Source organism: Ammospiza caudacuta, chromosome 22, assembly GCF_027887145.1.
Source record: "Ammospiza caudacuta isolate bAmmCau1 chromosome 22, bAmmCau1.pri, whole genome shotgun sequence".
Classification (NCBI taxonomy): domain Eukaryota; kingdom Metazoa; phylum Chordata; class Aves; order Passeriformes; family Passerellidae; genus Ammospiza; species Ammospiza caudacuta.
Genome location: NC_080614.1, coordinates 9,531,911 through 9,537,162, shown reverse-complemented (window position 1 = coordinate 9,537,162; position 5,252 = coordinate 9,531,911).

Here is a 5,252-nt window from a genome sequence, read left to right as displayed (position 1 = left end):
CTTGGTGGTGGGTTTTATTTGCATGAGATTATCAGGTTTCTTTGTGCCTTGTTTCTGCACGAGCAGTGAGTTTATTCCTGAGGAGCCTGCCCAGACAGGCAGGGCAGGGGCTGCCTCTGCCTCATCCCTGCTTGGAGAAATCACAATTTACCTCTGAAATATGTGTACAGCTGTGGGACAGGCTGAGGTGGGCAAGCTGAGTGTGTGCAGCCCCTCAGAGATGGAGCTGGGTGTGACCTGGCATGGGACGGCCCTGGGTTCTGGTTTGCAGCTGGATTTGCAGCTGGATTTGCACTGCTTGCTGCTGCTGTGCCTTCTCCAGCCTTGCAGGGCAGGGAGGTTCAGCCCCTCCAGCTGTGGTGATGCTTTGTCCACGGTGATGAAGGCTCCAGGTCCTCCTCCTGCCCCCACAATCCTCTGTCCCCCTGCAGCCACCAAGTCGTGTGAGGAAGCCAAATCTTGTAATGAGTCCACACACACAGCCTGAACTAATGCCTAATTAATCAGCTGCCTAACGGGGTGCTGGGGAGGGAGGGCGAAAAAAAAGGCGAGTGCTTTCTTGTCTTGTCTCCAGTCAGGACAAGATTCATTTTTTTAAATTTTGGGTGTCTCTTGCATGTGGAAAAGCACATGATTAAGAGGGTTTGTAGCTCCTGAGCTCCAGCATGCAGCAGATTCAGGGATCAGAGCTGGGGAAGCTCTGTCCTTGAGCCTGGTTCTGCTTTTGTGCCTGGTTCTGCCCAGCACTCCAGGCTGGGAGTGGCTGAGGGTGCACAGATCTGAGGAATTAGTTCATGCTCAGCTCCAGACACCCAAACAGGCTCGTGTTCCAGCTGCATGGAATATTTGAAGCAAATGACCTGCCCGGGGCTGGGAGCCTGCCCTGTTTATGTACAGTGCCGTGGCAACGGGGGAGGAAGTCGTGGCTTGGGGCTTGGCCCTGATGGGATCAACAAATGATATCACAGAGCAGCAGCTCCCAATAAATCAGCGGAGCTCTGCTGTTCTTGCCTCCGTCCCAGCCCTGGCAGCGTGCGAGGGGCAGGAAAAGCTGCAGGTTCTGCTCCTGTGCCCTGAGAGCCACCCCTGCCAGCATCCTCCTCCTCCTCCTCCTCGTGTCTGACTCACCAGGGTCAGCCCTGGGAGCTGCTCCTGGCCCTGGCAGCTGCTTGCCTGTGCTGGAGCCTCTCTCAGAGAGCTTTGGCATCCTGGTGCTCTGCAGGAGCACTGCAGGAGCTTTTGGCTCCTCCTGGGAGTTGTGGAAGCGATTTGTGTGCAGAAAAGCCTCAAGGGGAGAAGTGCTCAGTGGAGGAGTGGTGAGGGAATATGGTAAGGAAATGTGGTGAGGAAATGTGTCATCCCTGTTTGGCAGCCTTGTCCCCTGGCTGTGAGCAGGTCCCTGTCCTGGGGCAGGTCCCTGTCCTGGTCCCACTCCTGCCCAAAGGTGAGGAACTGTGTCATCCCTGTTTGGCAGCCTCGTCCCCTGTCCTGGTCCCACCCCTGCCCAAAGCTGAGCATCCTCCCAGCTCTGACAATGCCAGGACAGGAGCCTGGAGGGGGAGGCAGCTGCCAATTCTCTGCTTTGTCTGCAGGGCTGGGTTTGTTTCTGAGCACAAACACCTCCCCTGCTGGAGCCCAGGAGCTGCCAAGCCTCTGCCAGCACCAAGGCAGTTTTCCCTTTCCCCTGGGATGTGGGAGCTCAAAGAACGTGCGTCACGCTTTTGGGAACTCGTTTTGGCAGCCACACCTTCTCTCCTGCAGAAGGTAAGACAATTATGGAAAGCAGCTCCCAGCACACTGCCCTCCTCTCCCACACGCTTCCTAGTGCTGTTCATCTTATGCCAAAGTTGCGTTTGACTGGAGAAGGAAATACAGTGATTTATTTACTAGAGTTTGTTAAAATTAAGAACCTAACCCAAAGCACAGCCTTTCTTGGCTTACAAAGCAGCGCTGAAAGCAACAAACCCATTCAGTGCTTGCACAGAACACACAGGAGCACCATCCTGCCTTTGCACATGTTCTCATTCCGAGCTCCTGCAGGCCTGTCTGCCCTTCACAGACACAGAACTATTTGAGGCAGCTGCCAGAAGTTTTGTCTGCCTCGTGTTTTACAGCTTGCTCTTCCCACAGGGGCTGCCCTGTGCACTCTGTTCCCTGCTGCTGCCCCACCCTGGCACGGGCAGGGACAAACGTGGGCACTTTGCTCAGGTGAGTTACACAGCTCAGGTGAGTTACACAGCTCAGTCATTTACAGCTCAGTGAGTTATACAGCTCAGGTGATTTAAAGCTCAGTGAGTTACACAGCTCAGTGAGTTACAGCTCAGGTGAGTTACACAGCTCAGGTGAGTTACACAGCTCAGGTGAGTTACACAGCTCAGGTGATTTAAAGCTCAGTGAGTTACACAGCTCAGTGAGTTACAGCTCAGGTGAGTTACACAGCTCAGGTGAGTTACACAGCTCAGGTGAGTTACACAGCTCAGGTGAGTTACCCAGCTCAGGTGAGTTACACAGCTCAGGTGAGTTACACAGCTCAGTGAGTTACACAGCTCAGGTGAGTTACACAGCTCAGGTGAGTTGCACAGCTCAGTGAGTTACTCAGCTCAGGTGAGTTACACAGCTCAGCTGAGTTACCCAGTTCAGGTGAGTTGCACAGCTCAGTCATTTGCACAGCTCAGGTGAGTTACCCAGCTCAGGTGAGTTACCCAGCTCAGGTGAGTTACCCAGCTCAGGTGAGTTACACAGCTCAGGTGAGTTGCACAGCTCAGTGAGTTACACAGCTCAGGTGAGTTACTCAGCTCAGGTGAGTTACACAGCTAAGGTGAGTTACACAGCTCAGTGAGTTACACAGCTCAGGTGAGTTGCACAGCTCAGGTGAGTTGCACAGCTCAGGTGAGTTACACAGCTCAGGTGAGTTACACAGCTCAGGTGAGTTACCCAGTTCAGGTGAGTTGCACAGCTCAGTCATTTGCACAGCTCAGGTGAGTTACCCAGCTCAGGTGAGTTACCCAGCTCAGGTGAGTTACACAGCTCAGTGAGTTACACAGCTCAGGTGAGTTGCACAGCTCAGGTGAGTTGCACAGCTCAGTGAGTTACTCAGCTCAGGTGAGTTACACAGCTCAGGTGAGTTACACAGCTCGGGTGAGTTACCCAGTTCAGGTGAGTTGCACAGCTCAGTCATTTGCACAGCTCAGGTGAGTTACCCAGCTCAGTGAGTTACCCAGCTCAGGTGAGTTACACAGCTCAGGTGAGTTGCACAGCTCAGTGAGTTACTCAGCTCAGTGAGTTACAGCACAGGTGAGTTACACAGCTCAGTCATTTGCACAGCTCAGGTGAGTTACACAGCTCAGTCATTTACACAGCTCAGTGAGTTACAGCTCAGGTGAGTTACACAGCTCAGGTGATTTAAAGCTCAGGTGAGTTACACAGCTCCGGTGAGTTACAGCTCAGGTGAGTTACACAGCTCAGTGAGTTACCCAGTTCAGGTGAGTTACCCAGCTCAGTGAGTTACACAGCTCAGTCATTTGCACTGCTCAGTGAGTTACACAGCTCAGGTGAGTTACACAGCTCAGTGATTTACAGCTCAGTGAGTTACACAGCTCAGGTGATTTAAAGCTCAGGTGAGTTGCAGCCTCCTGCAGTAAAAGCCCTCAGAGCCAGAGCTGGGCCCTTGGTGAGCAGCCCCATTCCAGGGCAGCCTCCTGGGCAGGAACTCAGCTGGGTTATAAATCTCATTCCTCCCCATCAAAGGGATGATAAATTATTAAACACAATAAATCTCATTCCTCCCCATCAGTGGAGGATTCTTAAACACAATGAAATGGGGCAAAGAGCTTTGTGTTTTTCCTGAGCTGTGACAAGTTTCACTCCCGCAGAAGAGGGATACCTGCTGAGCAGGGAATGCCTTGGGAATCCCTCGGTGTTTTCCTGGCCCTGGGACATTTTTGTGTGAAATTGGTTAACTGGGGGCTGTCCCATTTGCCATCCTGTTAGAGGCACCTCCCTGGCTCTCTGTGCCCCTGCCCCACTCACTCTCCTGGAGATCCCCATCCTGTGCCTGTGGGGCATCCCAGAGCCCTCATTCAATGGCTTAACCTGCAATTTTCACTGTGCTCCCACTCACTTTTATTTTCCTTTTATGAAGAAATACTGGGTTTCCCTGTAGGTTTCCCACAATGGAAACGTGTCTGAACCTTTTGTCCTCTCACTTTTCTCAAAGCAGGACCTTTGAGAGCACAGAACTGTCTGGCAGCTGCAGGTAGAGTGCCATCCACCAGAGCAGTAACTCGATTTCCTGCCCCAGGCTGGGTGTTTTCCTTGGGACAGACCCACCTGATCTTGATAAGATCTGTCTCTACTGAATTTGAGGTCCAGCAGAGAGACTTGAGGAGCACCAGCTGTTCCTCCTACACATGATCTGCATTTTTCAAGCTGTCTAGACACCTGGGTGGGTTGCACACATTACCAGCACAGGTATTAATCATGTCAAATGTTCTCTTTCTCTCCAGGTTTGTTTTGTTTCATGAGCTTTGTGGAACCCAGGGGAACACAGAGATTCAACAGAAAAGTGAGGAAATCTGATCACTGAGGCTGACATTGGCCATTTTTCATCCTGACCTGGTGCAGGGATTTCAGGATTTCAGGCATTATTGGCTGTGGTTTTTGGCGACACCATGGCTCCAAACCACGTGTCCCACTGTGCTCTTGGTGAGATGCTGCTGAATGAAAACTGACTGAAACTGCTGCACAATGGGAAGTTACAGCAGTGGCAGATTTACAGAAAGGAAATTTACCACTGATTGTACAGGGAAACCCAGAAGGATGGGCACTCAAGGTCCTTATGTGCATCCTGCTTGGGTAAATACGAATGTTTTCACTGAATGCTGTCACAGATGCCAGCTGCCTATTCCAAAGTGCAGTGCTGTGTGATAAATCCTTTTCATTTATTAATTAGTGCTGTGTGATAAATCCTTTTTGTTAGAAAGAAGGGGATTCTCCATATTCAATCTGACTGGTTTATTTACATTAAAATCCAGGGAAATGCAGATGAAAAGGGTGAGGGAAGGACAGGAGCCCCTGAGAAGCTGCTCCCACATCTCAGACCCAGATCCTGGCAGATCCCAGACCTGGGATGGGGATTTGGGGATCCCTGACATTCTCAGCAGGCCCTTGGGCACACAGGGCTGTCCTTCCTTGTGTTTGCCCACTGTGCTCTGAACCTGAGCATGGCCCTTTATCCCTTCCCTGGGATAAAC